At 43.9% G+C, this 20,924-nt stretch overlaps 1 long non-coding RNA gene across 1 annotated transcript in view; it reads right to left on the bottom strand.

The window, feature by feature from the left end:
• LOC109249733 (uncharacterized) overlaps nt 1-5,424 on the bottom strand; it is a 30,712-nt gene extending 25,288 nt beyond the window's left edge. Inside the window, exon 1 of the long non-coding RNA XR_002072734.2 lies at nt 5,235-5,424. This is a non-coding gene — a long non-coding RNA (uncharacterized LOC109249733). The remainder of the gene's footprint in view (nt 1-5,234) is intronic.
• Nucleotides 5,425-20,924: the final 15,500 nt, after the last annotated feature.

Genomic DNA, 20,924 nt, shown 5'->3' on the forward strand with positions numbered 1-20,924 from the left:
CAGCCTATTACACTTACCCAGATATTCGCCATTTCTGTTGCTCTTCCTTGGTTCCTGAAGTTCCAAGCTTCCCTCTGGCATCACTTATGTTAAGTCTATGGGACTCCCTTTAGTATTTATTTTAGCGAAGGTCTGATGGCAAAGAATTCTCTTACTTTTTCTTCATCTGAGAATGTCTTTCTTTTACCATAATTCCTAAAGAATATTTTCCCTAGATATAGAAATTCTGGTTTAACAGTTGTTTTCTTTAAGCACTTTGAAGATGTTATTCTACTGTCTCCTGGCCTCCGTGGTTTCTGGTGAGAAATCCTCAGTCATGTGAGTCATTGTTCCCTTATGTCTAATGTGTTACTTATCTCTGGCTGCTTTCAAGATTTTTCCACTATATTTGTTTTTCAACGGTTTGATTAGATGTGTTTAGGTGTGATTCCCCTCTAGTTTATCCTGTTTGAGGTTTGCAGAGCTTCTTGAACTACAAATATGTGTTTTTCACCAAATCTGAGATGTTTCAGTGGTTAATTAAATACTTCAAATACTTTGTTTCTATCTCTTTCCTCTCTCCATCTGGTGCTCTAACAACAGGATGTTAGACCTTTTGATCTTGTCCCACAGTCCCCTGAGACTATGTTATTTTTTTTTTCCCCAAATTACTTTTCTCTCCCTCAGTTTGGGTCATTTTATTGATCTGTCTTCAAGTTCACTGACTCCATTCTCCCATTAAACTCATTCAATGAGCTTTTTCATTTCAGATATTATCATTTTCCTTTCTAAAATTTCCATTGTGTTCTTGTTTTGATAGTTTCTATTTCTCTGCTGACCAATTCTAGCTTTCCATTTGAGGGTGTTTACCTTTATTTTATGGGCATGATTCTATCAGCTGCCTTAAAGTATTTGATAATTCCAACATCTGGGCCATCTCAAGATTCACATCATCGATTGTCTTTTCCCTTGAAAAATGGTCACATTTTCCTGGTTCTTTTCATGTCAAGTAGGTTTGCTTTGTATCCTGTACATTTAGAACATTATGCTGTAAGACTCTAAATACTATTTAAAAAAAAAAAAACTCTACAGAATGTTGACTTTGTTTTGTTGTATTTTGTTTTGTTTTGTTTTAGCAGACAATCAACTCAATTGGGTTCAGATCACAAGTGCTGTCTTGTCTTCTGTTTGTGGGGATGCAAGTTCAAGTCAGTTGTCATAGCCTTTGTAGTTCTGCATTTAGGTATGTCCTTGGTATATGTGACTCTCGGCCAAGTCCAGGATCGGTGTTGGTTCACACACAGAATTGGAAGGTCCCCTTCTCCAGCTCTCTCTTCTCCAGAATTTCTACTTGCTCGTTCCTGGGAACCCTTTCCTCAGTCTTCTAGCCAGAAGATATGGTTTCTGTCAGAGTTTTAGGTCGACAATGAGGTTTCCCTCAGATAAAAGTTGGCACATAAAAGGAGGGGGGGATGAGAAACTCACCCCTGAATGGATCATTCTTCAAGTTTTGACTCCCCTCCTCCGTCTGCCTGCCATTATTTTTCAGAGTGCTCAGGTAGTCGCTCCTTGGCCGAAGTTTCAGATGTAATTATGCAGGAGAGGTAGGCTTAGATGGTAAACTCTATCTGGACCAGGACCAGGAGCTGATCTTTTCTTTTGTTTATTTTTTAAAAACACTTCAGATACTGTTACGGTCTCTAATAAGTCCTTCTCTCATCCCCTTTCCTTCCTTCCATGTCCAGAAAAGCTCACAGCCTGAATTTGCGAGTTATTGCTTCCACGCGTTTTATGACTTTAATATGTATAACATCCACAAACATTATACAGTAGAGTTTTATAGTTTTTAAACTTTACATAAAATGGCCTCACACCATAAATATCTGGTATATAGTCAACTTCTATAAATTTTCCATATTTGCTTAAAAAATGTGTATGTTCTATTGTTGAGTGAGGAATTACATGTATGCTTATTGTTCAAGACTATGCATTGTGTTCAAATCTACGCCCTTACTAATTTTCTGTCTTCTTGTTTTATCAATTACTATGGAAGTTACATTCAATCTCTCACTATAAATGTGGAAAATATTTGCCAATATTTCCCGTTATTATGCAAGTGTTTGATATAGATTTTTTTAAGGCAATCTTGTTAGGTGCAATCCAGGTGAACGTATCTTGATGAATTGTTCCTTTTATCATATGTAGTGACTACATACTTTTTTCTCCCTAACACTGCATTGTTTTGTTGTTGTTGTTGTCGTGTTGCACCCACTTCCCGGCTTTTAATTTTTTTAAGTAGTCTTCATGCCCAACGTGGGGTTTGAACTCACAACCCTCAGATGGCGAGTCACATGCTCTACTGACTGAGCCAGCCAGGCACCCTCCTAATATGCTCTAATAGTGCTTTAATAATTAAAGACTATTTTGCCTGATACTGTTATGGCCACACTAACTTTCTTTTAATTAGCATTCTCTTATTATGTATTTCCTTATTATTTTATTTGTCAAGAGGTTGAGTCTGGGAAAGTCACACCCGCCTTTGGCTCAGTCCCAGGATCTCATGTGAGCTCCCCCTCAAAGTCACACCTCTCTGATGGAACAACCAGTGTAATCATGGGGTGCAGCTTATACTTTTTGAGTCCTAATTTTCAAATAGCCCCTGAGGACCCAGCCCTGTGCTCAGGGCCACCCAAAAGAAGGAAATTGTTGTTGGCAGGCTGGGAAAATAACAGTTTTTTCCAGGGAGCTGGACTGGGCCCCAAGGCCATGCTTGTAAGTTTTCTGCAGACCACTTCACTATGCTTGAGTGAAAAGGCTTTCACGTTTTGGGGTAGAATTGGGGCTTTTCTAACCTGTGACTGAAGAACAAGTGTGAGTGCTTCTCTTCCTGGGAGACCCTCAGGCCATAACAACAAAAAGAGTTACTCATTCTGCGCTATTCTGCATGTCAGGGATTGTACATAGTGCTTTATGTAGATTATCTCATTTATTCTCAAATCAACCTTAACGCATATATTCTTATCCCCATTTTTCTGATAAGGAAACTGAGGTTCCCAGGTTATATGACTTGCTTGAAGTGACATAGCTGAGTGATAAAGCAAAGATAAGTCTGGCCCATGTCCTTGACCCAGTTTTCTAGATATGAGTATTTTGTCACTGACCCTGGACATCGAATCACCTCTAGTTAGTGTATACCACATCCTGACTTTGGAGGAATGTTTCCCACCTCTTCCTGGTTTGGTGCCCCAGGACCCTTCAGTGGGGCTAAGAGAGAGATTCACAGAGAGCCTCCCTGGTAGGATTTCACAAGAGCCCCTTCCTTACTCATATCCTTTTCTTGGCCACCGATGTATCCCTTCCACTCCTTGTAGCTTGGGTCTCCCAAGTGCACTGGTCTATCTCCTTCAAAATTTACTTTGCTCATTGTCTTTTCCCCCCAGCTTTGACCTGGAGCAAACCTAGACCAATCCCTTGTTCCTCTTTCTAGGCTCCTAAAAAGGAGTTGCACGCCCAACTAGACCAACATAGCTTCCTTGGGCTCGAGCTGAGGGCTGCCTGCTTGGCTCTTCCTTCACTGGGAACACCAGACCAGGAAGGCCCCCGCTTTCCTTCAGGGAACGTGGTTTCTCTAAGAAAGAATGGTATGGATTTTTGAGGAGACGAGGGATACTTTAAATGTATAAAATTGCATGTTTGGTAATAACTGAGGAGATATAAAGGTCTTGTTTCATGGCTTTAGAGCAGAGGTAACATAAAGCATGGTAGAGTTGTCAGAGGAAAACCCAGTAAAGTCATCCTCATGGGCTCCTCGGGCACTTTTTTCATCTTCTCCAGGCCTCCGGTCAAATTCTATGTTTTGATCACCACCAAAACCCTACAGTTAGTCAAAAGTTCCTGCCAGTCAGACTTGAACAAGTTATAAGGAGAACCATCAGTCCACCGTAAGGCCTCAAGATAACTTTAAGGAAGGCAGCAGGTATCATAATGGGCCCAGAAGAAAGACCACTGGACCAGGAGTCTGAGATCTTATAACCCAACCCTATCACCAAGGGTCAACTTGGCGTAGCCTTTGGCAATCCACCAGCAGCTTGCCCTGCTTATCCACCGGAAGATGCGGGGGAATTAGAATTTCTTACGGGGCTGAACCAGATGACGCCTTAAACGCCCTTCCAACTGGGAATCATGTGTGATTCACTCAATCCTTGTAATATCTGCCATTTAATAAACACTGTGGGCCAGGCGTATTGATGCATTTTCACACTAGGCCCTCCCCCAACAACCCGGTGAGGTGGTTTTCATTAACTTCCTTTTCAGAAATAGGGAGAGTCACTTGCCAAGATGCCAGAGTTGGTTGGGGAGGAGAAAGGATTTGGATCTAGGTCTATCCGAGAGGATCCAAAGCAGATACTCTTTCTTGTCTACGACTCTGCCTCCAGCACTTTACCAGTTTACTCGGCCTGGCGCCCCTCAAAAGGAAGTAAAAGGCACAGATAGATGGTGCCCACATGGGGACCCTGCCCAGAAAAATGGGCAGTTCCAGAGCAAAACTGTCATAGTGACAGGCCTTGCAAACAGCGGCCTCCAACCGTTAAGCACAGGGCCATCTCCCATCTAGAAATAGGCTCTCTTTTGTCCACAGAGCCCTACACACAAACAATAACTCCATCACCCAGGAGACCACGGAACAAAGGGAGGGAGATAGATATGGACTGAACCGGGTATAAATAAGATGCTGTATGGGCAGAGAGGGAAAATGACTTAAAGGCAGAACCCACCAAGGTATTTGACGTGCAGGCTTTTAAATTATGCCTACACTCCTTATATGAGGTGGGTACACAAATGAGCCTGTATTTTCAACGACGTCACATGCCCCGTTCTGCCACCAAAAACAATATTTGTGCTTCATGTGCTGCCCCGTGGTGTTTTAGACCCAGAATCACCTGGCACTGCCCCCAAGATGCAAATTAACGTTTTCATGGGGGGGGGGGGAGGGAGGAGTGCAAGGGGAGGCTGGGGGAGGGGTGCAAGCGTGCTCTGCAGGGCCACACTCGGGTGCTGACATTGCTGGGCATGATGGATGCTGCCAGCGCTGTTGCTTAGCAACCCAATACCCTTCAAGAAAATCCAGCAGTCTGGCTGGCTCGCAGAAGCAAGCAGGGCTCGTTCAGCATGGCATCGGGCATGGAAAGATAATAACGATTTTGTTCCAGTTATTAATAATCATGCCTCCCGACTTCCTGTAGAGATCGACATACCTGAGGGTACCCAGAGCCTCCCATCAGGTCGGGGCCGGAAAAAGCCCAGTGTTTTGAAATCACCTCCAAATGGGCTTCAGAGCGTAGTGGAATTTTACTGGCTGGTCCCATGATGCTCCTTCCATCCCGGGCCCTTTCCACAACATAAAGGCAGATCTCCACAGCGTGACTCACTAGCATACCTCCGGATAGTTGTTTGTCAGCCCTGTCATGAGTCATGCTTTCTTCAGCTTTCTTTTTTTCTCAAAACCGAAACGCTTGACATTTTAGAATGGGGTTGGGGGGGAGGTTTTTTTTTTAAAAAAAAAAAAATTGTTTTGTCACTCTGTGGCTTTGTGTGCCAGGGTGGGGGTGTGTGGGAAGAGGTGAGTAATGGCTGCCCGAACAGGTAAACACGAGTGAGGCTGTCCACACCGACCGTCGGTCGCCTGGAGCCTGAAGATGCAGGCATATGTGTCACAGAAGAATGGGAACGCCCCTGGGCTATATCCTAGAAGGGATGATGTCCAGGCCGTCATTCTGCCTTCCACCCATTCCTTTCCAGCACCCCGCGGCTCCCTGCGTCCCCAGGAAAGAGGTCTGCTTCATTTTGTGCGGTGTAGATAACGGTGCCATGGGAAGGCTTTAAGAAAAATCCTGCAGGAGTTACAAACGGCAAGGCAAATGGAGATTTCAGATGAAAAAAAAAAAAAGAGAGAGAGCGAGAAGTCCAACACCAACAACACAGAACGCGTGTCGGGCCAGGCAGATGGCAAGGTTCCTGGGTTTGGGTTAACCAGTTAATTCCCCGATGCCGATGTTAATTGGGTGGGTGATGAACTCGGGCTTATTTTGCGTGGCCCAGCAGAAGTCTCACCCTCTCCATGAAGTCCTCAACCGCTTAGCTTTATTCACTTAGCACTGTTTTCTCTCCTAAAATCGGTGAGCACCTCAAAGCCAGGCACCCTTGAATGCATCTCTGTACATTGTCAACCCAGCACCACACTGAATGTATAGTAGGTGTTCCAGGCATGCCGCCTGTTCGTAAGAGAGACGGATACAACAGTGAATTAGCCAGTCCACTAACTACATCCAATTAAGCTCCTGGAACCCCTATTTGTTCACAAGCTTAACAATACTCGCTGTCCGCTCACAGAAAAGTAACAAGGCTCTAGGAGTGACAACCGAAGACATTTTGAATGTTAGGCAGTATAAAGTCATTAGAAAGCGTTGTTAAAAAAGAAAAGGGAGAGGTTACGAAGAGTGTCCTCGAAGTCAGGGATCAGGACCGATTCCACACACAGGTAAACTGGGGAAGGAGAAAGTTTGAGCTGACACTAAACACATCCCCTATTAGGCGAGGACAATGCTTGAGATTTCCAAAACATTTGCTTCTTTGGATTAAGACATCGCAGATGCTCGTTAAAAAGGTAAATGTTCTCTTGCAGCAACCACATATTAATCCATTATTAACCTCGAGTGCTTTAGCGAAACTTATTAAATCCACTTGCAGAGTGAAAGGGACGTGAGACAGGTAATTACTTTTTACTCTTTATTAGGAAAGTGTTTAAACATACAAAACCAGAGGCAATCATGTAATAAACACTTACGTGTTCACAGCCAGCGTCAACAATTATCATCCTAAAACCAATCTTGTTTTACCTACCACTTTCCCAAACTGGATTATTCTGAAGCAAATCCAAAACTTCTTGATAGCTCACGCATGCCGATTTCAGCATAGAGCTCTAAAATCTAAGCAGTCAACATTACCACAGTATCAGCATCATACCTAAAACAACAACAACAACAACAACAACAATTCCCCACTATCATCAAATGTCTGGTCGGTAGTTAACGTTCAAATATCCCCAAAAGAGCAGTTCGGTTTTGAGGTAAAAGCAACATTATTTCCAGAATATGGAAGGGACCGGTTCTAGGGCTGGGCCTACCCAAGGGAAGAAGGGACCGTGACGTGAATATCACTTGTTTCACTGTTTCATTTTGTTCTGTTTTCCAGTTCCACAATTGCCAAGAGCAATCCACGTCAGGGAAAGGACATGAATGTGTAAGCCAAAATATGAATTACTCTCCCTATCAGCCAATGACACTCACCAGTTTCCCCTGGCTGTTATACAAATAATTAAGAATTAGGTTTCCTGATCCCGGCAGTAGTAGGAATTGAGTAGTTAATCCCATTATCAACTTCACCTGATTGTAGATAAGCCAAATGTCCTTGTCTGAGCCTCAGTTTCCTTCAACAATGGAGGCAATAATAGGACATACCCCACAGGGCTCTTAAGAGAATTAAAGAAGAGAATATATGTAAAGTGTTTAGAAAATCTCCTGGCACAGTAGGTCCATAAGGAACACGAACAATTGTATTGTTCTTCCCCAGTCTCCTTGGAAACCAAAGCTTGGGCAAGCTGATGCTTGATGAAGATCCTAATGACCTTATCATGGCCACCGCCTCTGCTTAACAAAATACTGAATCTGAAATTTTTTTTTTCAACATTTATTCATTTTTCAGAGACACAGAGAGACAGAGCGTGAATGGAGGAAGGGCAGAGAGAGAGGGAGACACAGAATCCGAAGCAAGATCCAGGCTCTGAGCTGTCGGCACAGAGCCCGACACAGGGCTTGAACTCACGAACCGCGGGATCGTGACCTGAGCCGAAGTCAGAAGCTCAACCGACTGAGCCACTCAGGAGCCCTGAATCTGAAATATTTTAAGCTAGTGTTCCTCAAAGTGTGTTCTTTCAGACCACCTGCCTCAAAATCACCCCAAATGATTATTTCAATGTGGATCGCTAGGCCCCGGGCAATTCTTCAGAACGCTAAAGTTTGAGAACTTCTGCTTTAAGTTTGCCCAAATGCTTGTACAGTTAACTCTCCCAACCGGAGAGAAAATGGGGTGCCTGAAAGACAGTGTGCTGGAGCAGAAAGGACCTGAGACCTGGAATTAGAAGGCCAGCAGAACGTGGCCATCCATTTACCTGCGGAATGGAACTGGTAATATCTTCGTAACGGGGCCCCAGAGAGAGCCAAATGAGAGCAATCGATATGTGGTATCACTTACTTATATTATTATCCCAGTTCGGAGAACTTAAATAGCGAACTCCGATTTGGTGCTTCCAAAAGCAGGCCACGTGGTCTAATGATGCTCGTGACAAAAGACATCATTCAGGACAGTCTCATTCGTTCATCCATTAATAAATATTTATTGAGCGACAGTTCTTTGCCAGGCACTGTGCTGGCATAAATCGGGGAAAAACACGGTCACATTCCCTGCCTTCTAAGCACACACAGGGCTCTGAAATACCCAAGCACAAAGAAGGGACGGGGAGAAACTTAAAGCTCACAAAAGCCAAGAGCTAGAAGAGGATCTTCATGAACACAGTTCCCTCACAGAACTGGTGGGAAGACACGGGCCCAAAGAAGCAAAGCGGCTCCCCGCCCCCCACCCCCTCCAGTAAGACGGTAGCTAGAAAGGCCCGGACTTCTGAGTTCTCAGAACTGTCCCTTCTCTGCCTGCTTCACCCTTTCCTGCACCAAGAGAAGCAAAGAAGCAAAACAAATATTGAGTCGCTTTTTCTCTGTGTCATCAGCATGAATCATTTGAGTTGACAGCAACAAAATTCTTCCCACTTAATGCAATACTATTAAAGTTTCATTTCTCATTTAATTTAAAAGCAGGTTACAAAACAGCATGCAGAATGGGATCTCATTTTCAGAAACAATATCTGTGGCGTGCATAGAAAAATGGCTATGCAAATCAAAGCTTATCAATAGATATTCCCTAGTGGCTAGGATCATGTGCGCTTTTTATTTTCTTCTTTATGTTCCTGGAACTTTCTCAGAATTTTCCAAATCCTCTACAAGGAGCACAAATTACTTCTGTAACAAATAAAAAGGTTATTTCAAAAATAACGTTTGGTTCTTTTTTTTTTTTTTTTTTAAGTCCGTGCGTTTTGCCGTTTTGAAACTAAGTCTAATCTCATGAGAAGGTTCTAGAATCTTTTTGTTCGAATTACATCCAGAAAAAATAAACGCAGTCTTTGTCCTCCAACAAAAGAAATGTGGCACAAAAAAGCCACCTGTCACTAGACCTCCTCTAGGATATTCCTTGGATTTACCCAGGCAAAGACGAATAGTCTTGAATGGAACCAACCGATTTACAAGTTCAAGGAATGGCATTATGCCCCATTCTCAGAGGTCAAAGGTACACAAAACCTGATCTCGGTCTTGAAGAAATTTGGGGTCTGGCTGAGGATGAAGACATAAAAATATACAAAGCTTAGCAACAAAATGTGAAATTGAACAAACGTGTGATATTGAAAAGCACAGTGTGTGTTGGGCCAGCAAGGATAGTCCACTTAGGGAACCATGGGAGCCAAGTGGCAGATAGAAGATGAAGGGCAATGGGGAGCCACTGAAGGTTTTTTGTTGTTGTTTTGTTTTTTAGGAAGGAGGTGACCTAAGATCTGTGTTTCAAAAAGATTAAGGTCTGTAGAATGCATAATTGTATGTGAGTCAGGAGAGGCTGAGGAGAGGGAGGAAAACAACTACAATATATATCAAATGGAAAGACTGCTAGGTTTTAGGTCCAGCTCAGCCACTAATGAGGCAACTTTGAACCTGCCATTTCTACTGCCTATGACTAGTATCCTCACTGGACAACTGGGAGAATGGGCTAGAATCTCTAAAGTCCTTCCCAGCTGTCAAAATTCTTCAGTTTCATGATCCAGGTGAGAATGATCCATGTTCCAGTGTCAAGGACAGGAATGGTTTTATTCTAGCAGGTGCCCCTCGGAGTGTGATGCTAAGTCATCCTAGGCACCAACAAAATAAGGTCAGATTCTCCCCCCCACCTCGCCCTTACTCTTATTTTTAACCCCTAGGGAGGCTTTGCAGCAAATATTTTCTTTTCACCTTTTTTAAATGAGGTATAACGTAACATACTGTGAAATTCACCCTTTTAAAGTATACAATTTAGGGACGCGTGCCTGGCTCAGGTGGTAGAGCATGTGACGCTTGATCTCAGCGTTGTGAGTTCAAGCCCTGCATTGGGCATGGAGACTACTTTTAAAAACTTGTAAATATACATATATATATATATATGTATATGTATATATATATATATATATATACATATATACAATATACATATATATACACACACACACACACACACAATTCAGCAGTTTTTAGCATATTCACAAAGTTGTACAAACATCACCACTGTCTAATTCCAGAACATTTTCATTACCTCAAAAAAGATATCCCGTACCCATTAGCAGTCACTCCCCGCCCCACCCCCCCAGCCCTTGGCAACAGCCACCCTACTTTCTGTCTCTATGGATTTGCCTTTTGGCAGATATTCCATGTAAATGGAGTCATATAACCTGTGGCCTTTTGTATCTGGCTTTTTTCACTCAGACGATGTCAACGTCTATCCATGTGGTTGCATGTATCAGCACTTCCTTTTTATGGCTGAATAATATTCCGTTGTATGGATATACCACATTTGGTCGGTTCACCCAGTGATGGACATCCGGGTTTTCTCCACTTTTCCCCAGTACATTAAAGGTCATGCCCTTGTTTTTCAAAGGAAAAGCTCTCACAAGAACTTCCAGTATCTGAACTGAAAAACAAATTTGAGACGGACAGTGGCAAAACCATTTTCATCCACGCTAACTATTGTAGACATTCATTCCGACAACTTTTTCCACTGATACTACCAGGGGTAAACAAAATGATTGTATCTCCAAAGAGTGTGTGACTTTAAGTGAAAATTTTTGAGCAGCAAAGCCCATTCCATGGATTAAAAAATGCCACAGGATTAGGGGATAATCTTTAGCTTTCATGTTCTGCCAATGAGAGAGAAATGAGTTTGTAGATTCCCAGGCATGACGGAAGTCGCGTCTCAGCCTATGTGTGACCTGCTTTTCACTCTGTAAACAACCAGTTCAGACCCAGGCATATCAGCATTTTGGCATTTCTTCTTTTCCCACAGTCCAGGCTGTTAATTTCCTCACTGTATTTTTATGAGCAGGAAAAACATGAAATATCACTGACCTGTCAATATTCGTGTTACAGTGTAAGACCCAAGATGTCCTTGTCCTTTCCTAAATCAAACAGAATTAAAAATAAGGCCAATAAAACATTTATCCCGTTGACATGAGACCTCTGAGTTCAGGCCTTCCTATAAGGGGGCGTGGGCAGAGAGACAGGAAAAAAATAGAATTCAGCTGTATGTTTTCTTCTTGTGGTCCATTAACATAATTTCAAAATTATCATACCGATCAGAAAAGGAATAGACAGGAGAGAATTTGAGGGCTTTATCACCAAGGAAAAACATTTACTACGCGTTTATTTTGTGCCAAGAAGAGGCATTCCAAGGTCTCTTAGAATCTAATCGAAAAGAGAAAAGATCTAACCATTAAAAATCATCACAAGTTTCCAGCTGCTGGGGGGAGGAGAGCATGGGGAGTAACTGCCAATGGGCATTTCTTGTGGGCCTGATGAAATGTTCTTGAATTAGACAGTGGTAAGAGTTGCATAACCTCGTGAATGTAATAACCACTGAAATGAACATTTCAAAAGGGTATGGGAAGGGCACGTGGGTGGCTTAGTCAATTGAGCTTCGGACTCTTGATTTCAGCTCAGATCATGATCCCAGCACTTTGTGCTCCATGCTGAGCATGGACCCTGCTTGAGATTCTCACACCCTCTCTCTCTCTCTCAAATTAAAAAAAAAAAAAAAAAATTCAAGTGTATGGTATGTGAATTATATCTCAATAAAATAAAACATTGAAATCATAATAATGGCACATCATACTACTACCAAAAAGAATGAAAAATCATGTCTGGGGATAGGGTACACGATAGGTTTTGTTTTGATCTCAAGTTTACTGAGATTGAAAAGGTAGGAAATTTCCCTGCATCTGCTGAAGCCCTCCCCACCCTGTCCCCGTAAGGCCCAGCTGCAGGGCCCAGGCCTCCCCGAATCCCCAGCTTTCCCTGCCTCAACGGACACCCCCATCCGCAGACTCTACGGGAGTTCTCTTAACTACTTTGCCCCCAAGGATGTGTTTCGGGCGAATGCTGCCTGGCTTACAACGTGATTTGGAAATACGCTGCTGGCTGTGTTTTATGCATTTTATCAAGTGTTTTTAACTTTGTACCAGCTGGAAGCATGAAGGGCACCGTTTTAGAAGGTTGAAGTTAAATAATAATTTCACACCAGGAAACATTCAGCTGGGGCCACCTAGCACAAGCTGCCTGGGTGGTCGATATTCTTGAGCTCTGGAGGCAGCTTCACATCAGGAGGTAGTGGAGTGGCCACTGGTAGAGTTTGGGGCTGGGTAATATAGTAGTTGAGCCCACGGCCTCTTGGGGACAAGCCGACTGACCGGCCATGTGATCTTGTACACGTTAATTAACCTGTCTAAACCTCAGTCTCCTCTTCTGTAGAACGGGGATGATTTTATCTGTAGGTAACCTATGGGTTTTGGATTAAATGGGCTTAGATGAGCCTTCTGCCACGCACTAGCCACTTATAACATGGTTCTGCTATTAGGATTACTAACACTTTTTGTGCTGTTGCTCTCTGACTGTCCTTAAGGAAGGAAGGTGTTTGCCACATCGACTCTCCTCCCAGGAGGCTGGCAGCCTGATCAGGTATATTTTGATTGTCATCCCAGTTAAACTGTTGCATTCTAAAATAAGACAGTGTGGCTAAGGAGCGTGGGTCCAGGGGCATCCTGGGGGAAATGAAGTTGAATTCCCCGACGGAACCAACAAACCAGGTTTTCGCATTCTGACATTTTTTTCTCTCTCTCTGTCTTTTTTTTTTTTTAATGTTTATTTAGTTTTGAGAGAGAGCGCGGGTGAGCAGGGGAGGGGCAGAGAGAGAGGGGGACAGAGGATCTGAAGCAGGCTCTTCGCTGATAGCGACGAGCCGAATGTGGGGCTTGAACTCGCTAACTGAGATCATGACCTGAGCTGAGGTCAGAGGCTCGACCTACTGAGCCTCTAGGCACCCCGCATTCTAACATTTTTCATCAGCTTTAGACTTGAAGCTATTTAAGCCCAAGTGCCCATTTCTCATAGGTTCGTAAAGCCTGGTCCTGGACCGCCCGTGTCGGAAATACACGGACAAGTTGTTTAAAATAGGAAATTCCCAGGCCCCACCCAGAACTACTTTCCCAGAAGGCTCTAGGGAGGGACCCTGCGTTTGAACGAGCTCCTCACAGCCTTTTGGGCCTGCTGGAGGGTAAGCACCACAGCACTGGCCTTGCCTCTACAGTCCAAGTGCTTAACCCTATCGGTGCTTAACACGTTTGCCTTAAGAAATAGAAAAAAAGATGAAATAAAAGTAAGGAAAACAACGAATGAAAAAAACTTAAAGACGAAATAAAAATCATGAAAAAATAAATGGATGGGGGTGACCGGGTGGCTCAGTCGGTTAAGCGTCTAACTTCAGCTCAGGTCATGATTTCACCGTATGCCTGTCGGAGCCCTGCACCCGGCTCTGTGCTGACAGCTCAGAGCCTGCTTGGGATTCTCTCTCTCCCTCTCTCTCTCCCCCTCCTCTGCTCTCTCTCTCTCTCTTTCAAAAATTAAATAAACAAAAAAAAAAATGGATGGATGGAGCAGTCCCATGCATCTAGTTTCTTTGCCCTTCTTCATCATGTTTCTGAAGGGAAAACCATTAACATTTATTGAGAGAATTTTTCCTCAGTGTAAAAGCAATAAATACCTCATGCGTGGCACTTAGAAAACACAGAAAAGCAAAGGAAAAGACAAGCAAAACTCACCACCGAGAGGTCACCACCCCCAACATGTTTGTGTCGCCCCTTCTGGTCTTCTATATGATGCATGGAAACACAGGATTGTTTAATATCATCCTATTGTGCACCCAAAAACACTCTTTTGAGCCTGATTTTTTTTTAAGTCAACAATGCATTATTAATATTTTCTCAACTCAGGAAATTTTTCCTCACCATAATTTTAGATGGTAGCATAGTATTCCATCACAGATATACTATGATTTATTTCCTCCCTGTCCAGTCACTGAACATTCAAGCTCAGGAACTGATTAACAATAAAATGTACAAGGGTGCCTGGGTGGCTCAGTCGGTTGAGTGTCTGACTTTGGCTCAGGCCATGATCTCACAGTTCACGGGTTCAAGCCCCCCCATCGGGCTCTGTACTGACAGCCCAGAGCCTGGAGCCTGCTTCAGATTCTGTGTCTCCCTCTCTCTCTGCCCCTTCCCCGCTTGTGTTCTGTCTCTCTCTGTCTCTCAAAAATAAATAAGCATTAAAAAAATTTTTTAAGAAATAAAACGTACAAAAAAAGAGGGAGCACCTAGGTGGCTCAGTGGGGTAAGCGTCTGACTCTTGATTTCGGCTCAGATCACGATCTCACAGTTCATGAGATCGAGCCTCGATTCGGGCTCTGGGCTCACAGCAGGGAACCTGCTTGGCATTCCCTCTCTGTCCCTCCCCTGCTCTCTCTCCCTCTCTCAAAATAAACAAATAAGCATTTAAAAGATAAAATAAAAATAAAATAAAATGTACGTGTAGATTTTAATTCATGTCTTCAGTGGACATCTGTATTTTTTTAAGTTCCACAATTGATTTCAATCAGTAGCCAGGATTGATGGCTACTACTCACAAAAGTCTACTTCTAGAACGTTCTCAGGAAACTTTTAGAGTTAAAACAAATAAGGAAAATTTCCATGCCTCAAGAATGTCAGCAGACCTGGATTACATAAACTCTGTTGATTCCATGGTGCATAGCACTGTCATAGATCACAAGAGGAGAGAACAGTTACTACTGTCATTGTCACAAGGGGACCAATGTGACCCAGTGCCACCAAGATGGTACCAACTCCATTTCTGATGAACAGTCCCTTGGAACCACACAGCGATGCTCTGCCAACTGGAATGATTTATTTTTATCATTTCTTTCCCTTTCATTGCTTCAATTAGTTGCCAAGATATGACAGGAGGAGCTTGCGGCCTCTTTGGGGCTCGGGTGTAGAAGGAACTCCTATACATTTCAAGCCTCAAAGATTAAAGAAAGCCCAGAGTTTATAAAATTATGTGCAATTTAGTTCTTTTGATTTTGTATTTATTTTTTTAACGTTTACTTATTTTTGAGAGAGAAAGAGAGGCAGACCACAAGTGGGGGAGGGGGAGAGAGAGAGAGGGAAACACGGAATCCGAAGCAGGCTCCAGGCTCTGAGCTGTCAGCATGGAGACTGATGTGGCCTCGAACCCATGGACCGTCAGATCATGACCTGAGTCGACATCGGACACTTAACTGACTGAGCCACCCAGCGCCCCAAGTTCTTCTGATTTTTAGACAAACACCCATGCCAGTTTCTTCAGGAATATAACTAAGGAAAGGTGATTTTTAAGAGTTAAAAACTGATTCAGGGGGAATTGGCAACAGTCCCTGGAGAGCAGGATCAGTCTTGGTTGCCCTCGTTCCCTACAGCATCTGTCACGATCTCTAGCACACAGGGAATGTTTGTGAAACGAAACAATGCTTGAGTGAATGAATGAATTAGGGGATGGTCCTCTCTCCCGTGTTAAGCCATACAATATAGATGGTCTGGACTACTCTGTTTTCCTGGAGTCTTGTTGTTAGTCTCCAAAGACCAGCCCACTAATAACTCCCGTACTGCCTAAAAACTCAAAAGAGATGGTCCCTTTATCCATTCTCGCGATCCTCTGCCCAGGATGAAAATCCCCAGAAATATGTCACCAGCCCCCTCTCCACTCCCCACCGCGGGGAAGTCCTCGGTTAGCCAAATGAAAATCTTCCGTATCCCTCACCACTTCTGGGTCACGGGGACATCTGCAAGGTCACACTAATTCATTCACTACAGAAACTGCGGCCGGGCTAGGGAAAGCTTCCTTCGTTCTCAAATCACCTGGACGATGCAGTTCCCAGCCTGTCTCCTCCGCGGGATCGGCTGTGGCCATTGGGCTCACTAGTGTCATCCATCTTCCTTGTACCCAACACAGAGCCCCAGCCTGACTTACCAGGAACCTCAAAGCCTCTCTGTGGGCCTCCTCACTGATAAAAACAACAAATGACTACTCTGTCCCCAAGTGTTATCAACACTTTCTTGGGCAGTACACCCCACTGTGGGATCCAGGAAGATCACATCCGTCCCCTGGGCATTTCAGAATCCCACTGTGCCACACACTATCCCACGGTCTAGGAGCATGTCCCCTCCCGTCTGTGTGCCTTCCTTGCCCTGACTTTTACTTTCGCTTTTACTACAACTAAATAATTGTGCAAAGAAAAAAAAGGTATAATTTCCCTTTTTTTTTTTTTTTTTTGCCATATATAATTTCCTGTTTCACACCAAAATCCTACAAAGCCTCTCCTGTTCTCACATTTTTATTTGCACCACATGTACATACTCTTTTTTTTTTTTTAAGTAAACAGTGTTCAATGCTTTCTTGTTTACCAATGTATCCCGAGAGCAGATTGTTGCTGCAGGAAGTGTGAGGGCTGAGGGGGCCCAGTGAGGAGTTGAAGGAACATTCGAAGGGCGAGTTTCCGTGGGTTCTAAGACCCTTTCACGCTGAGGCTGTGTGATGGGAGCAAGAAACTACCTGTCTGAGCCCCGACACACGTGCAGCCTGCGTGAGAGCATGTCTCGGGGATGGCTTTGTTTGTCGCAATACTTCTGAGAGTCCTGCTTGCCGCTAAGCACGGACCCTGAGGTTTGAACAGGGAAAGCTCTAGAAAGAAATGGATTCCGAGGCCAGAGGCTGCACTGCAACGTGAGGAGATGGCTCCCCCTAGTGTTGGGATGGTTCTTCGGCAACCTGGAAGAGGCTAAGCCAGAGCAGTGACCTTGAATGCTGAGTTGGTGACCGTTTCAAGGTGGCATGACCCACAGACCAGGAGGAGAAGGAAGGGAAAGGGAGAGGCCCGGGCCCAGGATGGGAGACCGGCTTCTCCAGAGCCTGACCTCCCTCTGTCGCCTTCAGATCCTGATGATCAGTGCTGCAGACCCTCCTTACACAGCTTTCTCCAAAGACTCAAAAAAGCCGCCAAGCTGTGTGTGTGTGTGTGTGTGTGTGTGTGTTTTATTTGCTCTTTTCCTCTGTAGCAGATGCACCAAATCCTCAAGATAAACAGTTTAAAGCCATATGGTCACAGTAGCTGGAATCCCATTGTCCATTTTCCTCAACACCTTTTCTTGCTCAAAGCCTGATGTGTTTCAGTCCTGGGGGCTCCCTGCTGATGGCTAGGACCTCTCTAAAGCCCCCTATAATGGGGAAATGCCATAGACCTGTGTAGAAAGCTGCCATGGTCATTCTCCTGGTCTTACGTTTAAATGGACAGGTAAACTACATACGAAGTTATAAAGCCGGCTGCCAGCCTGTGGGCCTATGGAAGTGAGTGGCTCTGGTCGGCTGTAAGGGATCCATGCACCCTTCTCAAAATAAACTCCCCAGAGGAAAAGAACAGAAAGAAAGAGAAAATTGATGGAGAATTACTCCGAGATAAATAAATATGGGAATAATGCAAATACTTCCCAAGTCCTTTCAATGTAACAAAATGTGTAGGGAAAACCTTACCCTTCAGGGCATCCTTTGCCCCGAAGATACTGATGAGGGAGCGTGGGGCAAAGTAGAGGTTAACAGCTCCACCGTCCCCCACCAGGAGGGATCTGTGTGAGGGTCCTCGGACACTCCTGGCTCCCCAAGAACAAAGGAAAGGGGTTTAAGTGCTTGCCACGTGATGGGGGGAAACTAAGGCAGATGAAAAATTAAATTCCCTTACTGCCTATACAGCCCAGTGACAAGTCCTTGAAACAGGCAGAGTGACCTCCCTCTAGGAGCTCAGCTGCCTCGAGGATGACACTTTGCTGGGGGCAAAAGAGAATTTTGGCTTCACATTATCCAGACCCCCCAGGATCCTGTAAGTCTACTTCAACACATAAAACTTCCTTTGGAAATTTCATCTCAACTCCCCCAAGATATATGCTGGCAATCATACTCCAAGCTTACGGCCCCCTGATATACATCTGAAGGGTCTCATGACTGAGGTTTTACTAAATGGTAATAAATGGGGTTTTCCCAACAGCGGCTAGCCCCTCAAAGTCCTGGAAACCTTGCTTCCAAAATTCCTTAGAGACTTACTCTACCCCTGACCCCCTCCCCACCTGAGGGTAGATAATCAGTTCCCCATCACGATCCCGGGGCAGCTCTTCCTGCCCACGAGTCCGGTCCCCGTGCTTTAATAAAATCACGTCTTTGCACCAAAGACGTCTTCAAGGATTCTTTCTTGCCCGTCAGCTCCGAACCCCCCACCATCACCCCAAAACCCCACCAATACCATCCTCCCTATGTCTTCTGCGAAGCCAAAGAACATGTCCTGAGACTGATGGAGTCGATGCAGAAGCTGATCTTGGAAAGAAACCTTGGACGTGCTCTGGGCCAACTTTGGAGCCTGGTCCTTCATGCAACGTGCCAGCTTCAAGCCATCGCCCTTCGTGTCAGAAGCTAAGTATTATCACAAACTAGAATAGGTGCCTCTCTCCTTTATGGGGCACAGAGGTAAGTGACAAGATCTTGGCATCTCTTTTCTTTTTTTCTGAGTATGGCAGTGACACGTGCTCATTACAGAAAATACAAAATGTATTTTGTACTTTTTTCCTCAGCCTCACTAAGTCGTTTTCTAGGTTGTTAAATACTTTTTGAAAATCTCATTGTGATGGCTGCACAATGCTCCACTCTTTTTTAATTTAAAAAAAATTTTAATGTTTATTTATTTTTGAGAGATGGAGAGAGACAGAGCATGAGCGAGGGAGGGAAAGAGAGAGAGGGAGACACTGAATCCAAAGCAGGCTCCAGGCCCAGAGCTGTCAGCACAGAGCCAGACGTGGGGCTTGAACCCATGGACCTGAGCTGAAGCTGGATGCTCAATGAATTAAGCCACCCAGGTGCCCCCAATAATGCTCCACTCTTAAAGCCATTTTCCTATGCTAAGACATTTGTTTCCTTCTTTTGTTTTGTTTTGTTTTGTTTTGTTTTAAAGTAAAACAAAACAGATGCACATAGGGGAAAAGAAAAAAAAGAGAGAGGAAGGCAAACCATAAGAGACTCCTAACCATAGAGAAAAAACTGAGGGATGCTGGAGGGGAAGGGAGGGAGGGGAGTGGGGGAATGGGCTAAAGGGATGATGGGTATTAAAGAGGGCACTTGTTGGGGTCAGTACTGGGTGCTGTATGTAAGTGATGAATCGCTAAATTCTACTCCTGAAAAGTAATATTACATGACATGTTAACTAATTAAAATTTAAACAAAAATTTGAAATATTTGTTTAAGTGTAAAGTGGACTTTTTGCACATGACCCCTCATCCAAATTTCTGAATTTCTGGGTCAAGGGGAAAGTCACTTCATTTTTTAAAACACGCAGTTGAGGGTCTCATGACACCATGCTGCTGTGTTCCATGCCACCATCTGGTGCCTTTGTAGAGAAAACAGCACAGTGAAAATGATTTATTTTGAAGTGAAAGTCAGCATAAAATTAAAAAGTGGCGATTTGATGTTTGGGTTTTGCCACCGCTTTAGCCCGGGCCTATACCCTTGGGCAAGTCTCTTTGACTCTGTCGGCTTTGCCTAAAATAACCCATGTTTAAACAATTTAAGGTTGCACAATAGGAAGGTACTATAAAAGCATCGCGCTAAGTCTTTTCCCTTCCATGGAACAAAAAAAAAAATTTTTTTTTCTTTCCAAATTTTCTATTCTAGAATTTTCTATTCTAGCACAAAGCATGGCAGCCACACAGCTGGGAAACGGTTGCCAGCTGATTGCTCATGAGGGTTTGCATCTGGGGCCTTGGCCTGTCACTGCAGTGTTTTGCCTGTGGCGAGACTCCAGCAGACGCCTACCAATCCAAGAGCAAATAGAAGGGAGGTTTGACTGCACAGGTGCAGAGGCATCAGGCTTCAGGGCTTCTTCTGTGGTTCTCCGATAGTCCACGTGACCAAGATGCAAACAGGATACACCGTCATCAAAACCCCATGCTCAGAAATACATCCTGAGACCCAGAACTGTCATTCCCTAAGCAGGGTCTGAGAAAGTTTCTGCACCTATAAAGTGGGAGAGTACCAGACTACCTACATCTTAGAGTTGTCCTGAGACCCAACCTAAAAATGAAACCATGTATGCGTAACCATTAAATAAATCCTAAGACTCAAATAATCCCAAACTACCATCATAGCCACGTCCGAGGGGCTGGAGTGCGTTGGAGGCAAATACAAAGAAAATAAAGAGCATCTCCCTGCTGTTATGCAATCATACAGTTTAGTTATAATTATCAACACAATAGAGTCTAGAATTCCCCAAGTGCATTTGGTTCCGGAACTTATGATTTGTATTACATCTAATAACACCCACACATTAGGAAACATGGGTTCGTGGTTTGAAATCGCATAGAATGTAAGGTCTACAAAAGCAAGCACTTTGTCATGTAACATACTGTACCTTCAGGGCATAAAAGAGCTGCCTGCACATAATAGGTACTCAATAAAATTTATGTTCATTGCATAATGAATACACTTTCCATTAAGCTAATTTGAAAACAGCCTCTGAAAATAGTTTGCATAGTGAAGTGAAACATGGGTTTTTATGCTCTGCTAGTGAAAGTGTAAATAGGATAAAACTTT

This window comes from Panthera pardus, unplaced genomic scaffold (genome assembly GCF_024362965.1).
Source record: "Panthera pardus isolate Hobbes unplaced genomic scaffold, ASM2436296v1 HiC_scaffold_16, whole genome shotgun sequence".
In the NCBI taxonomy this organism is placed as follows: Eukaryota; Metazoa; Chordata; class Mammalia; order Carnivora; family Felidae; genus Panthera; species Panthera pardus.